Here is a 16975-nt window from a genome sequence, read left to right as displayed (position 1 = left end):
CGGCCAGGTAGGTGCACCCACACATGTGAGGTACCGTTTTCATCGGGACACCTGTGGGAATGCGGGACGGTAGGCCATGTGCTGTTAGGGGCGTGTTTCGATTGGTGATACAAGCAAAATGTGTGGAAAATGCATTTTTTTCCCCACATTTCGGACTTTGCGGGGGTGTCTGGGTAATATATTCTGGGGCGATTTGGGCATACCATACCTCTGCGGATTCCCATAGGTGTCCTCTTTTCGGAAATGCACGGGGTTCCTGGTTTTCCCCGGTGGCTTGGACACCCGAGGCCCATATCTGTATGTTGTGCCGGTCGGCAGAGCGTTTCAAATTCCGGTCAGAAAACAGATTTGGGGTTACTTGTGTTTTAGGCTTTCCCCTTGGTGGCCAGGTAGGTGCACCCACACATATGAGGTACCGTTTTCATCGGGACACCTGTGGGAACGCGGAACGGTAGGCCATGTGTTGTTGGGGGCGTGTTACGATGGGTGAGCCGAGCGAAATGTGCATTAAATGCATTTTTTTCCAACATTTCGGACTTTGCGGGGGTGTCTGGGTAATAAATTCTGGGGCGATTTGGGCATATCATACCTCTGCGGATTCCCACGGGTGTCCTCTTTTCGGAAATATATGGGGTTCCCTGTTTTCCCTGGTGGCTTGGACACCCGAGGCCCATATCTGTATGTTGTACCGGTCGGCAGAGCGTCTCAAATTCCGGTCAGAAAACAGACTTGGGGTTACTTGTGTTTTAGGCTTTCCCCTTTGCGGCCAGGTAGGTTCACCCACACATGTGAGGTACCGTTTTCATCGGGACACCTGTGGGAATGCGGGACGGTAGGCCATGTGTTGTTGGGGGCGTGTTTCGATTGGTGAGCCGAGCGAAATGTGCGGAAAATGCATTTTTTTCCACACATTTCGGACTTTGCGGGGGTGTCTGGGTAATAAATTCTGGGGCGATTTGGGCATGTCATACCTCTTCGGATCCCCACCGGTGTCCTCTTTTCGGAAATGCATGGGGTTCCCTGTTTTCCCCAGTGGCTTGGACACCCGAGGCCCATATCTGTATGTTGTGCAGGTCGGCAGAGCGTCTCAAATTCCGGTCAGAAAACAGATTTGGGGTTACTTGTGTTTTAGGCTTTCCCCTTGGCGGCCAGGTAGGTGCACCCACACATATGAGGTACCGTTTTCATCGGGACACCTGTGGGAACGCGGAGCGGTAGGCCATGTGTTGTTGGGGGCGTGTTTCGATGGGTGAGCCGAGCGAAATGTGCGGAAAATGCATTTTTTTTCCCACATTTCGGATTTGAGGGGGTGTCTGGGTAATAAATTCTGGGGCGATTTGGGCATATCATACCTCTGCGGATTCCCACGCATGTCCTTTTTTCGGGAATGCATGGGGTTCCCTGTTTTCCCCGGTGGCTTAGACACCCGAGGCCCATATCTGTATGTTGTGCCGGTCGGCAGAGCGTCTCAAATTCCGGTCAGAAAACAGACTTGGGGTTACTTGTGTTTTAGGATTTCCCCTTGGCGGCCAGGTAGGTGCATCCACACATATGAGGTACCGCTTTCATCGGGACACCTGTAGGAACGCGGAACGGTAGGCCATGTGTTGTTGGGGCCGTGTTTCGATGGGTGAGCCGAGCGAAATGTGCGGAAAATGCATTTTTTTTCCCACATTTCGGAGTTTGCAGGGGTGTCTGGGTAATCAATTCAGGGGCGATTTGGGCATATCATGCCTCTGCAGATTCCCACGCATGTCCTCTTTTCGGAAATTTATAGGGTTGCCTGTTTTCCCTGGTGGCTTGGACACCCGAGACCCATATCTGTATGTGGTGCCGTTCGGCAGAGCGTCTCAAATTCCAGTCAGAAAACAGGCTTGGGGTTACTTGTGTTTTAGGCTTTCCCCTTGGCGGCCAGGTAGGTGCACCCACACATATGAGGTACCGTTTTCATCTGGACACCTGTGGGAACGCGGGACGGTAGGCCATGTGTTGTTGGCGGCGTGTTACGATGGGTGAGCCGAGCGAAATGTGCATTAAATGCATTTTTTTCCAACATTTCTAACTTTGCGGGGCTGTCTGGGTAATAAATTCTACGGCGATTTGGGCATATCATACCTCTGCGGATTCCCATAGGTGTCCTCTTTTCGGAAATGCATGGGGTTCCCTGTTTTCCCCGGTGGCTTGGACACCCGAGGCCCATATCTGTATGTTGTGCCGGTCGGCAGAGCGTCTCAAATTCCGGTCAGAAAACAGACTTGGGGTTACTTGTGTTTTAGGCTTTCCCCTTTGCGGCCAGGTAGGTTCACCCACACATGTGAGGTACCGTTTTCATCGGGACACCTGTGGGAATGCGGGACGGTAGGCCATGTGTTGTTGGGGGCGTGTTTCGATTGGTGAGTCGAGTGAAATGTGCGGAAAATGCGTTTTTTTCCCCACGTTTCGGACTTTGCGGGGGTGTCTGGGTAATAAATTCTGGGGCGATTTGGGCATATCATACCTCTGCGGATTCCCACAGGTGTCCTCTTTTCGGAAATGCATGGGGTTCCCTGTTTTCCCCGGTGGCTTGGACACCCGAGGCCCATATCTGTATGTTGTGCCGGTCGGCAGAGCGTCTCAAATTCCGGTCAGAAAACAGATTTGGGGTTACTTGTGTTTTAGGCTTTCCCCTTGGCAGCCAGGTAGGTGCACCCACACATATGAGGTACCATTTTCATCGGGACACCTGTGGGAACGCGGAACGGTAGGCCATGTGTTGTTGGGGGCGTGTTACGATTAGTGAGCCGAGCGAAATGTGCATTAAATGCATTGTTTTTCCAACATTTCGGACCTTGCGGGGCTGTCTGGGTAATACATTCTGGGGCGATTTGGGCATATCATACCTCAGCGGATTCCCACGCATGTCCTCTTTTCGGAAATGCATGGGGTTCCCTGTTTTCCCCGGTGGCTTGGACACCCGAGGCCCATATCTGTATGTTGTGCCGGTCAGCAGAGCGTTTCAAATTCCGGTCAGAAAACAGATTTGGGGTTACTTGTGTTCTAGGCTTTCCCCTTTGCGGCCAGGTAGGTTCACCCACACATGTGAGGTACCGTTTTCATCGGGACACCTGTGGAAATGCGGGACGGTAGGCCATGTGTTGTTGGGGGCGTGTTTCGATTGGTGAGTCGAGTGAAATGTGCGGAAAATGCGTTTTTTTCCCCACGTTTCGGACTTTGCGGGGGTGTCTGGGTAATAAATTCTGGGGCGATTTGGGCATATCATACCTCTGCGGATTCCCACAGGTGTCCTCTTTTCAGAAACGCATGGGGTTCCCTGTTTTCCCCGGTGGCTTAGACACCCGAGGCCCATATCTGTATGTTGTGCTGGTCGGCAGAGCGTCTCAAATTCCGGTCAGAAAACAGACTTGGGGTTACTTGTGTTTTAGGCTTTCCCCTTGGCGGCCAGGTAGGTGCATCCACACATATGAGGTACCGCTTTCATCGGGACACCTGTAGGAACGCGTAACGGTAGGCCATGTGTTGTTGGGGCCGTGTTTCGATGGGTGAGCCGAGCGAAATGTGCGGAAAATGCATTTTTTTTCCCACATTTCGGAGTTTGCAGGGGTGTCTGGGTAATCAATTCAGGGGCGATTTGGGCATATCATGCCTCTGCAGATTCCCACGCATGTCCTCTTTTCGGAAATGCATAGGGTTGCCTGTTTTCCCTGGTGGCTTGGACACCCGAGACCCATATCTGTATGTGGTGCCGTTCGGCAGAGCGTCTCAAATTCCAGTCAGAAAACAGGCTTGGGGTTACTTGTGTTTTAGGCTTTCCCCTTGGCGGCCAGGTAGGTGCACCCACACATATGAGGTACCGTTTCCATCGGGACACCTGTGGGAACGCGGGACGGTAGGCCATGTGTTGTTGGGGGCGTGTTACGATGGGTGAGCCGAGCGAAATGTGCATTAAATGCATTTTTTTTCCAACATTTCTGACTTTGCGGGGCTGTCTGGGTAATAAATTCTACGGCGATTTGGGCATATCATACCTCTGCAGATTCCCATAGGTGTCCTCTTTTCGGAAATGCATGGGGTTCCCTGTTTTCCCCGGTGGCTTGGACACCCGAGGCCCATATCTGTATGTTGTGCCGGTCGGCAGAGCGTCTCAAATTCCGGTCAGAAAACAGACTTGGGGTTACTTGTGTTTTAGGCTTTCCCCTTTGCGGCCAGGTAGGTTCACCCACACATGTGAGGTACCGTTTTCATCGGGACACCTGTGGGAATGCGGGACGGTAGGCCATGTGTTGTTGGGGGCGTGTTTCGATTGGTGAGTCGAGTGAAATGTGCGGAAAATGCGTTTTTTTCCCCACGTTTCGGACTTTGCGGGGGTGTCTGGGTAATAAATTCTGGGGCGATTTGGGCATATCATACCTCTGCGGATTCCCACAGGTGTCCTCTTTTCGGAAATGCATGGGGTTCCCTGTTTTCCCCGGTGGCTTGGACACCCGAGGCCCATATCTGTATGTTGTGCCGGTCGGCAGAGCGTCTCAAATTCCGGTCAGAAAACTCATTTGGGGTTACTTGTGTTTTAGGCTTTCCCCTTGGTGGCCAGGTAGGTGCACCCACACATATGAGGTACCGTTTTCATCAGGACACCTGTGGGAACGCGGAACGGTAGGCCATGTGTTGTTGGGGGCGTGTTACGATGGGTGAGCCGAGCGAAATGTGCATTAAATGCATTGTTTTCCAACATTTCGGACTTTGCGGGGGTGTCTGGGTAATAAATTCTGGGGCGATTTGGGCATATCATACCTCTGCGGATTCCCACGGGTGTCCTCTTTTCGGAAATATATGGGGTTCCCTGTTTTCCCTGGTGGCTTGGACACCCGAGGCCCATATCTGTATGTTGTACCCGTCGGCAGAGCGTCTCAAATTCCGGTCAGAAAACAGACTTGGGGTTACTTGTGTTTTAGGCTTTCCCCTTTGCGGCCAGGTAGGTTCACCCACACATGTGAGGTACCGTTTTCATCGGGACACCTGTGGGAATGCGGGACGGTAGGCCATGTGTTGTTGGGGGCGTGTTTCGATTGGTGAGCCGAGCGAAATGTACGGAAAATGCATTTTTTTCCACACATTTTGGACTTTGCGGGGGTGTCTGGGTAATAAATTCTGGGGCGATTTGGGCATGTCATACCTCTGCGGATTCCCACAGGTGTCCTCTTTTCGGAAATGCATGGGGTTCCCTGTTTTCCCCGGTGGCTTGGACACCCGAGGCCCATATCTGTATGTCGTGCAGGTCGGCAGAGCGTCTCAAATTCCGGTCAGAAAACAGATTTGGGGTTACTTGTGTTTTAGGCTTTCCCCTTAGCGGCCAGGTAGGTGCACCCACACATATGAGGTACCGTTTTCATCGGGACACCTTTGGGAACGCGGAGCGGTAGGCCATGTGTTGTTGGGGGCGTGTTTTGATGGGTGAGCCGAGCGAAATGTGCGGAAAATGCATTTTTTTTCCCACATTTCGGATTTGAGGGGGTGTCTGGGTAATAAATTCTGGGGCGATTTGGGCATGTCATACCTCTGCGGATTCCCACGGGTGTCCTCTTTTCGGAAATGCATGGGGTTCCCTGTTTTCCTTGGTGGCTTGGACACCCGAGGCCCATATCTGTATGTTGTGCCGGTCGGCAGAGCGTCTCAAATTCCGGTTAGAAAACAGACTTGGGGTTACTTGTGTTTTAGGCTTTCCCCTTTGCGGCCAGGTAGGTGCACCCACACATGTGAGGTACCGTTTTCATCGGGACACCTGTGGGAACGCGGAGCAGTAGGCCATGTGTTGTTGGGGGCGTGTTTTGATGGGTGAGCCGAGCGAAATGTTCGGAAAATGCATTTTTTTCCCACATTTCGGATTTGAGGGGGTGTCTGGGTAATAAATTCTGGGGCAATTTGGGCATGTCATACCTCTGCGGATTCCCACGGGTGTCCTCTTTTCGGAAATGCATGGGGTTCCCTGTTTTCCCCGGTGGCTTGGACTACCGAGGCCCATATCTGTATGTTGTGCAGGTCGGCAGAGCGTCTCAAATTCCGGTCAGAAAACAGATTTGGGGTTACTTGTGTTTTACGCTTTCCCCTTAGCGGCCAGGTAGGTGCACCCACACATATGAGGTACCATTTTCATCGGGACACCTTTGGGAACGCGGAGCGGTAGGCCATGTGTTGTTGGGGGCGTGTTTTGATGGGTGAGCCGAGCGAAATGTGCGGAAAATGCATTTTTTTTCCCACATTTCGGATTTGAGGGGGTGTCTGGGTAATAAATTCTGGGGCGATTTGGGCATGTCATACCTCTGCGGATTCCCACGGGTGTCCTCTTTTTGGAAATGCATGGGGTTCCCTGTTTTCCTTGGTGGCTTGGACACCCGAGGCCCATATCTGTATGTTGTGCCGGTCGGCAGAGCGTCTCAAATTCCGGTTAGAAAACAGACTTGGGGTTACTTGTGTTTTAGGCTTTCCCCTTTGCGGCCAGGTAGGTGCACCCACACATGTGAGGTACCGTTTTCATCGGGACACCTGTGGGAATGCGAGACGGTAGGCCATGTGCTGTTGGGGGTGTGTTTCGATTGGTGAGCCGAGCGAAATGTGCGGAAAATGCGTTTTTTTCCACACATTTTGGACTTTGCAGGGGTGTCTGGGTAATAAATTCTGGGGCGATTTGGGCATGTCATACCTCTGCGGATTCCCACAGGTGTCCTCTTTTCGGAAATGCATGGGGTTCCCTGTTTTCCCCGGTGGCTTGGACACCCGAGGCCCATATCTGTATGTTGTGCAGGTCGGCAGAGCGTCTCAAATTCCAGTCAGAAAACAGATTTGGGGTTACTTGTGTTTTAGGCTTTCCCCTTGGCGGCCAGGTAGGTGCACCCACACATATGAGGTACCGTTTTCATCGGGACACCTGTGGGAACGCGGAGCGGTAGGCCATGTGTTGTTGGGGGCGTGTTTTGATGGGTGAGCCGAGCGAAATGTGCGGAAAATGCATTTTTTTCCCACATTTCGGATTTGAGGGGGTGTCTGGGTAATAAATTCTGGGGCAATTTGGGCATGTCATACCTCTGCGGATTCCCACGGGTGTCCTCTTTTCGGAAATGCATGGGGTTCCCTGTTTTCCCTGGTGGCTTGGACACCCGAGGCCCATATCTGTATGTTGTGCCGGTCGGCAGAGCGTCTCGAATTCCGGTCAGAAAACAGACTTGGGGTTACTTGTGTTTTAGGCTTTCCCCTTTGCGGCCAGGTAGGTGCAACCACACATGTGAGGTACTGTTTTCATCGGGACACCTGTGGGAATGCGGGACGGTAGGCCATGTGCTGTTGGGGGCGTGTTTCAATTGGTGAGCCGAGCAAAATGTGTGGAAAATGCATTTTTTTCCCCACATTTCGGACTTTGCGGGGGTGTCTGGGTAATATATTCTGGGGCGATTTGGGCATATCATACCTCTGCGGATTCCCATAGGTGTCCTCTTTTCGGAAATGCACGGGGTTCCTGGTTTTCCCCGGTGGCTTGGACACCCGAGGCCCATATCTGTATGTTGTGCCGGTCGGCAGAGCGTTTCAAATTCCGGTCAGAAAACAGATTTGGGGTTACTTGTGTTTTAGGCTTTCCCCTTGGTGGCCAGGTAGGTGCACCCACACATATGAGGTACCGTTTTCATCGGGACTCCTGTGGGAACGCAGGACTGTAGGCCATGTGTTGCTGGGGCGTGTTACGATGGGTGAGCTCAGCGAAATGTGCATTAAATGCATTTTTTTCCAACATTTCGGACTTTGCGGGGGGTGTCTGGGTAATAAATTCTGGGGCGATTTGGGCATATCATACCTCTGCGGATTCCCATGGGTGTCCTCTTTTCGGAAATGTATGGGGTTCCCTGTTTTCCCTGGTGGCTTGGACACCCGAGGCCCATATCTGTATGTTGTACCGGTCGGCAGAGCGTCTCAAATTCCGGTCAGAAAACAGACTTGGGGTTACTTGTGTTTTAGGCTTTCCCCTTGGCGGCCAGGTAGGTGCACCCACACATATGAGGTACCCTTTTCATCGGGACACCTGTGGGAACGCGGAGCGGTAGGCCATGTGTTGTTGGGGGCGTGTTTTGATGGGTGAGCCGAGCGAAATGTGCGGAAAATGCATTTTTTTCCCACATTTCGGATTTGAGGGGGTGTCTGGGTAATAAATTCTGGGGCGATTTGGGCATATCATACCTCTGCGGGTTCCCACGCATGTCCTTTTTTCGGGAATGCATGGGATTCCCTGTTTTCCCCGGTGGCTTGGACACCCGAGGCCCATATCTGTATGTTGTGCCGGTCGGCAGAGCGTCTCAAATTCCGGTCAGAAAACAGATTTGGTGTTACTTGTGTTTTAGGCTTTCCCCTTGGCGGCCAGGTCGCTGCACCCACACATATGAGGTACCGTTTTCATCGGGACTCCGGTGGGAACCCAGGACGGTAGGCCATGTGTTGTTGGGGGCGTGTTACGATGGGTGAGCCGAGCGAAATGTGCATTAAATGTGTTTTTTTTCCCACATTTCGGAATTTGCGGGGGTGTCTGGGTAATAAATTCTGGGGCGATTTGGGCATATCATACCTCTGCGGATTCCCACGGGTGTCCTCTTTTTGGAAATACATGGGGTTCCCTGTTTTCCCTGGAGGCTTGGACACCCGAAGCCCATATCTGTATGTTGTGCCGGTCGGCAGAGTGTCTCAAATTCCGGTCAAAAAACAGACTTGGGGTTACTTGTGTTTTAGGCTTTCCCCTTTGCGGCCAGGTAGGTGCACCCACACATGTGAGCTACCGTTTTCATCGGGACACCTGAGGGAATGCGTGACGGTAGGCCATGTGCTGTTGGGGGCGTGTTTCGATTGGTGAGCCGAGCGAAATGTGTGGAAAATGCGTTTCTTTCCCCACATTTCGGACTTTGCAGGGGTGTCTGGGTAATACATTCTGGGGCAATTTGGGCATATCATTCCTCTGCGGATTCCCATAGGTGTCCTCTTTTCGGAAATGGTTGGGGTTCCCTGTTTTCCCCGGTGGCTTGGACACCCGAGGCCCATATCTGTATGTTGTGCCGGTCGGCAGAGCGTTTCAAATTCCGGTCAGAAAACAGATTTGGGGTTACTCGTGTGTTAGGCTTTCCCCTTGGTGGCCAGGTAGGTGCACCCACACATATGAGGTACCGTTTTTATCGGGACACCTGTGGGAACGCGGAACGGTAGGCCATGTGTTGTTGGGGGCGTGTTACGATGGGTGAGCCGAGCGAAATGTGCGTAAAATGCGTTTTTTTCCCCACATTTCGGACTTTGCAGGGGTGTCTGGGTAATACATTCTGGGGCAATTTGGGCATATCATTCCTCTGCGGATTCCCATAGGTGTCCTCTTTTCGGAAATGCATGGGGTTCCCTGTTTTCCCCGGTGGCTTGGACACCCGAGGCCCATATCTGTATGTTGTGCCGGTCGGCAGAGCGTCTCAAATTCCGGTCAGAAAACAGACTTTGGGTTACTTGTGTTTTAGGCTTTCCCCTTTGCGGCCAGGTAATTTCACCCACACATGTGAGCTACCGTTTTCATCGGGACCCCTATGGGAACGCAGGACGGTAGGCCATTTTTTGTTGGGGGCGTGTTTCGATGGGTGAGCCGAGCGAAATGTGCGGAAAATGTGTTTTTTCCCAACATTTCGGACTTTGCAGGGGTGTCTGGGTAATAAATTCTGGGGCGATTTGGGCATATCATACCTTTGCGGATTCCCACGGGTGTCCTCGTTTCAGAAACGCATGGGGTTCCCTGTTTTCTCCGGTGGCTTGGACACCCGAGGCCCATATCTGTATGTTGTGCCGGTCAACAGAGCGTCTCAAATTCCGGTCCGAAAACAGATTTGGGGTTACTTGTGTTTTAGGCTTTCCCCTTGGCGGCACGGTCGGTGCACCCACACATATGAGGTACCGTTTTCATCGGGACTCCTGTGGGAACGCAGGACGGTAGGCCATGTGTTGTTGGGGGCGTGTTACGATGGGTGAGCCGAGCGAAATGTGCGTTAAATGCGTTTTTTTCCCACATTTCGGAATTTGCGGGGGTGTCTGGGTAATACATTCTGGGGCGATTTGGGCATATCATACCTCTGCGGATTCCCACAGGTGTCCTCTTTTCGGAAATGCATGGGGTTCCCTGTTTTCCCTGGTGGCTTGGACACCCGAGGCCCATATCTGTATGGTGTGCCGGTCGGCAGAGTGTCTCAAATTCCGGTCAGAAAACAGACTTGGGGTTACTTGTGTTTTAGGCTTTCCCCTTTGCGGCCAGGTAGGTGCACCCACACATGTGAGCTACCGTTTTCATCGGGATACCTGTGGGAATGCGGGACGGTAGGCCATGTGCTGTTGGGGGCGTGTTTCGATTGGTGAGCCGAGCGAAATGTGTGGAAAATGCGTTTCTTTCCCCACATTTCGGACTTTGCGAGGATGTCTGGGTAATAAATTCTGAGGCGATTTGGGCATATCATACCTCTGCAGATTCCCATAGGTGTCCTCTTTTCGGAAATGCATGGGGTTCCCTGTTTTCCCCAGTGGCTTGGTCACCCGAGGCCCATATCTGTATGTTGTGCCGGTCGGCAGAGCGTTTCAAATTCCGGGCAGAAAACAGAGTTGGGTTTACTTGTGTTTTAGGCTTTCCCCTTGGTGACCAGGTAGGTGCACCCACACATATGAGGTACCGTTTTCATCGGGACACCTGTGGGAACGCGGAGAGGTAGGCCATGTGTTGTTGGGGGCGTGTTTCGATGGGTGAGCCGAGCGAAATGTGCGGAAAATGCATTTTTTTTCCTACATTTCGGATTTGAGGGGGTGTCTGGGTAATAAATTGTGGGGCGATTTGGGCATATCATACCTCTGCGGATTCCCACGCATGTCCTTTTTTCGGTAATGCATGGGGTTCCCTGTTTTCCCCGGTGGCTTGGACACCCGAGGCCCATATCTGTATGTTGTGCCTGTCCGCAGAGCGTCTCAAATTCCAGTCAGAAAACAGACTTGGGGTTACTTGTGTTTTAGGCTTTCCCCTTGGTGGCCAGGTAGGTGCACCCACACATATGAGGTACCGTTTTCATCGGGACACCTGTGGGAACGCTGAACGGTAGGCCATGTGTTGTTGGGGGCGTGTTACGATGGGTGAGCCGAGCGAAATGTGCATTAAATGCGTTTTTTTTCCAACATTTCGGACTTTGCGGGGGTGTCTGGGTAAAAAATTCTGGGGCGATTTGGGCATATCATACCTCTGCAGATTCCCACGGGTGTCCTCTTTTCGGAAATGCATGGGGTTCCCTGTTTTCCCTGGAGGCTTGGACACCCGAGGCCCATATTTGTATGTTGTGCCGGTCGGCAGAGTGTCTCAAATTCCGGTCAGAAAACAGACTTGGGGTTACTTGTGTTTTAGGGTTTCCCCTTTGCGGCCAAGTAGGTGCACCCACACATGTGAGCTACCGATTTCATCGGGACACCTTTGGGAATGCGGGACGGTAGGCCATGTGCTGTTGGGGGCGTGTTTCGATTGGTGAGCCGAGCGAAATGTGTGGAAAATGCGTTTCTTTCCCCACATTTCGGACTTTGCAGGGGTGTCTGGGTAATACATTCTGGGGCAATTTGGGCATATCATACCTCTGCGGATTCCCATAGGTGTCCTCTTTTCGGAAATGCATAGGGTTCCCTGTTTTCCCTGGTGGCTTGGACACCCGAGGCCCATATCTGTATGTTGTGCCGGTCGGCAGAGCGTTTCAAATTCCGGTCAGAAAACAGATTTGGGGTTACTTGTGTGTTAGGCTTTCCCCTTGTTGGCCAGGTAGGTGCACCCACACATATGAGGTACCGTTTTCATTGGGACACCTGTGGGAAGGCGGAACAGTAGGCCATGTGTTGTTGGGGGTGTGTTACGATGGGTGAGCCGAGCGAAATGTGCATTAAATGCATTTTTTTTCCAACATTTCGGACTTTGCGGGGCTGTCTGGGTAATAAATTCTGGGGCGATTTGGGCATATCATACCTCTGCGGATTCCCACAGGTGTCCTCTTTTCGGAAATGTATGGGGTTCCCTGTTTTCCCTGGTGGCTTGGACACCCGAGGCCCATATCTGTATGTTGTGCCGGTCGGCAGAGCGTCTCAAATTCCGGTCAGAAAACAGACTTGGGGTTACTTGTGTTTTAGGCTTTCCCCTTTGCGGCCAGGTAGGTTCACCCACACATGTGAGGTACCGTTTTCATCGGGACACCTGTGGGCATGCGGGACGGTAGGCCATGTGTTGTTGGGGGCGTGTTTCGATTGGTGAGTCGAGTGAAATGTGCGGAAAATGCGTTTTTTTCGCCACGTTTCAGACTTTGCAGGGGTGTCTGGGTAATAAATTCTGCGGCGATTTGGGCATATCATACCTCTGCGGATTCCCACAGGTGTCCTCTTTTCGGAAATGCATGGGGTTCCCTGTTTTCCCCGGTGGCTTGGACACCCGAGGCCCATATCTGTATGTTGTGCAGGTCGGCAGAGCGTCTCAAATTCCGGTCAGAAAACAGATTTGGGGTTACTTGTAGTTTAGGCTTTACCCTTGGCGGCCAGGTAGGTGCACCCACACATATGAGGTACCGTTTTCATCGGGACACCTGTGGGAACGCGGAGCGGTAGGCCATGTGTTGTTGGGGGCGTGTTTCGATGGGTGAGCCGAGCGAAATGTGCGGAAAATGCATTTTTTTTCCCACATTTCGGATTTGAGGGGGTGTCTGGGTAATAAATTCAGGGGCGATTTGGGCATATCATACCTCTGCAGATTCCCACGCATGTCCTTTTTTCGGGAATGCATGGGGTTCCCTGTTTTCCCCGGTGGCTTGGACACCCGAGGCCCATATCTGTATGTTGTGCCTGTCGGCAGAGCGTCTCAAATTCCAGTCAGAAAACAGACTTAGGGTTACTTGTGTTTTAGGCTTTCCCCTTGGTGGCCAGGTAGGTGCACCCACACATATGAGGTACCGTTTTCATCGGGACACCTGTGGGAACGCGGAACGGTAGGCCATGTGTTGTTGGGGGCGTGTTACGATGGGTGAGCCGAGCGAAATGTGCATTAAATGCGTTTTTTTTTCCAACATTTCGGACTTTGCGGGGGTGTCTGGGTAATACATTCTGGGGCGATTTGGGCATATCATACCCCTGCGGATTCCCACAGGTGTCCTCTTTTCGGAAATGCATGGGGTTCCCTGTTTTCCCCGGTGGCTTGGACACCCGAGGCCCATATCTGTATGTTGTGCCGGTCGGCAGAGCGTCTCAAATTCCGGTCAGAAAACAGATTTGGGGTTACTTGTGTTTTAGGCTTTCCCCTTGAAGGCCAGGTCGGTGCACCCACACATATGAGGTACCGTTTTCATCGGGACTCCTGTGGGAACGCAGGACTGTAGGCCATGTGTTGCTGGGGCGTGTTACGATGGGTGAGCTCAGCGAAATGTGCATTAAATGCATTTTTTTTCCAACATTTCGGACTTTGCGGGGCTGTCTGGGTAATAAATTCTGGGGCGATTTGGCCATATCATACCTCTGCGGATTCCCACGGGTGTCCTCTTTTCAGAAATGCATGGGGTTCCCTGTTTTCCCCAGTAGCTTGAACACCCGAGGCCCATATCTGTAAGTTGTGCCGGTCGGCAGAGCGTCTCAAATTCCAGTCAGAAAACAGACTTGGGGTTACTTGTGTTTTAGGCTTTCCCCTTGGCGGCCAGGTAGGTGCACCCACACATGTGAGGTACCGTTTTCATCGGGACTCCTGTGGGAACGCAGGACGGTAGGCCATGTGTTGTTGGGGGCGTGTTACGATGGGTGAGCCGAGCAAAATGTGCGTTAAATGCGTTTTTTCCCCACATTTCGGAATTTGCGGGGGTGTCTGGGTAATAAATTCTGGGGCGATTTGGGCATATCATACCTCTGCGGATTCCCACGGGTGTCCTCTTTTCGGAAATGCATGGGGTTCCCTGTTTTCCCTGTTGGCTTGGACACCCGAGGCCCATATCTGTATGTTTTGCCGGTCGGCAGAGTGTCTCAAATTCCGGTCAGAAAACAGACTTGGGGTTACTTGTGTTTTAGGCTTTCCCCTTTGCGGCCAGGTAGGTTCACCCACACATGCGAGGTACCGTTTTCATCGGGACACCTGTGAGAATGCGGGACGGTAGGCCATGTGTTGTTGGGGGCGTGTTTCGATTGGAGAACCGAGTGAAATGTGCGGAAAATGCGTTTTTTCCCCCACATTTCGGACTTTGCGGGGGTGTCTGGGTAATACATTCTGGGGCGATTTGGGCATACCATACCTCTGCAGATTCCCACGGGTGTCTTCTTTTCGGAAATGCATGGGGTTCCCTGTTTTCCCCCGGTAACTTGGACACCCGAGGCCCATATCTGTATGTTGTGCTGGTCGGCAGAGCATCTCAAATTCCGGTCAGAAAACAGACTTGGGGTTACTTGTGTTTTAGGCTTTCCCCTTGGCGGCCAGGTAGGTGCACCCACACATGTGAGGTACCGTTTTCATCGGGACACCTGTGGGAATGTGGGACGGTAGGCCATGTGTTGTTGGGGGTGTGTTTCTATGGGTGAGCTGAGCGAAATGTGCGGAAAATGCGTTTTTTTCCCCACATTTCGGACTTTTCGGGGGTGTCTGGATAATAGATTCTGGGGCGATTTGGGCATATCATACCTCTGCGGATTCCCACGGGAGCCCTCTTTCCGGAAATGCATGGGGTTCCCTGTTTTCCCCAGTGGCTTGGACACCCGAGGCCCATATCTGTATGTTGTGCCGGTCGGCAGAGTGTCTCAAATTCCGGTCAGAAAACAGACTTGCGGTTACTTGTGTTTTAGGCTTTCCCCTTGGCGGCCAGGTAGGTGCACCCACACATGTGAGGTACCGTTTTCATCGGGACCCCTATGGGAACGCAGGACGGTAGGCCATGTGTTGTTGGGGGCGTGTTTCGATTGGTGAGCCGAGCGAAATGTGCGGAAAATTAGTTTTTTTCTCCACATTTCGGACTTTGCAGGGGTGTCTGGGTAATAAATTCTGGGGCGATTTGGGCATATCATACCTCTGCGGATTCCCACGGGTGTCCTCTTTTCCGAAACGTATGGGGTTCCCTATTTTCTCCGGTGGCTTGGACACCCGAGGCCCATATCTGTATGTTGTGCCAGTCGGCAGAGCGTCTCAAATTCCGGTCAGAAAACAGACTTGGCGTTACTTCTGTTTAAGGCTTTCCCCTTGGCGGCCAGGTAGGTGCACCCACACATGTGAGGTACCGTTTTCATCGGGACACCTGTGGGAATGTGGGACGGTAGGCCATGTGCTGTTGGGGGCGTGCTTCGATGGGTGAGCCGAGCGAAATGTGAGGAAAATGCGTTTTTTTTCCCATTTTTTGGACTTTGCAGGCGTGTCTGGGTAATAAATTCTGGGGCGATTTGGCCATATCATACCTCTGCGGATTCCCACGGGTGTCTTCTATTCGGAAATACATGGGGTCCCTGTTTTCCCCGGTGGCTTGGACACCCAAGGCCCATATATGTATTTTGCGCCGGTTGGCAGAGCGTCTCAAATTCCGGTCAGAAAACAGACTTGGGGTCACTTGTGTTTTAGGCTTTCCCCTTGGCGGCCAGGTTGGTGCACCCACACATGTGAGGTACCGTTTTCATCGGCACACCTGTGGGAACGCGGGACGGTAGGCCATGTGCTGTTGGGGGCGTGTTTCGATGGGTGATTCGAGCGAAATGTGCGGAAAATGTGTTTTTTTCCCCACATTTCGGACTTTGTGGGGGTGTCTGGGTAATAAATTCTGGGCCGATTTGGGCATATCATACCTCTGCGGATTCCCACGGGTGTCCTCTTTTCGGAAATGCATGGGGTTCATTGTTTTCCCCAGTGGCTTTGACACCCAAGGCCCATATCTGTATGTTGAGCCGGTCAGCAGATCGTCTCAAATGCCGGTCAGAAAAGAGACTTGGGGTTACTTGTGTTTTAGGCTTTCCCCTTGGCGGCCAGGTAGGTGCACCCACACATGTGAGGTACCATTTTCATCGGGACACCTTTGGGAACGTGGGTCAGTAGGCCATGTGTTGTGTTTGTGTGGTTTTCATAACGTTTTGACCCATTTGCTGGTGGCCTTTGTCATACAACCCTTTCATTTCCCAAATGTGACCTACATTTAGTCGCTGCTTTAGGCACCATACACTTTTGTAACCTGCACAAGTCACCTACCCTTGAAAAGGTCTGCCTGTGCTCTTTCAAAAAATGTATGCTTGCCATTCCTCACCCCATTGGTTTTCCCGATTTACACATGCTAAGTGAGTCTGGTCAGCCCGTGAGCGTAAACCTCCTGTGTACCATGGCTCAGTGTTTGGCTTGTGGTATTGCTTTTTTTGTAAAACACTACAAAAAATGTGTGCTCTCCTAACTGCAAGAGTCGGGGGAATGTAGCAGAGCATTGCTTTTCTCAAAATTCATAGCAGCCATTGCCGTACCAAGCCAACCATGTCCAACACATACCTTTTTTTTCGGTCATTTTCCCGCTTTTCCCCCAATCGATGGCAGTTTCCCCCTACCTAGCTGTTGCCTGACCTACGCAAATCACCCCTTCCTAAACTTGGAATTTTGTCTACTTTTCAGAAATATATGCCTTTCTGTCCTCCAATTCGGCTTTCCTACCCTTTTCTTCCATTCCGTCCATGCATGTCCAATTGGCAAAAATGGCCAAAATCGCCTACCTCTCACAAAACGGTTGATAACCACATCAAAATAATTTTTTCCATTTCCAATCAACCTGTTCTTGAAAGCCAGGAAATTGGGGAACTCAGCACAGCAAACCATTTGTTCCTAGCTCTTACAAGGAAAAAAACACAGGCTTCTTTGTACATCATTTTATTGGCATTTTTTGAAAAAACCCAAAATGTTTGCACTTTTTGCTTATTTTCTCTCACCCCCCTA

This window comes from Ambystoma mexicanum, chromosome 5p, assembly GCF_040938575.1.
Source record: "Ambystoma mexicanum isolate Mex_15411 chromosome 5p, UKY_AmexF1_1, whole genome shotgun sequence".
NCBI classification, from domain to species: Eukaryota; Metazoa; Chordata; class Amphibia; order Caudata; family Ambystomatidae; genus Ambystoma; species Ambystoma mexicanum.
The sequence above is the reverse complement of the archived record's forward strand: the minus strand, read 5'-3'. Positions refer to the sequence as shown.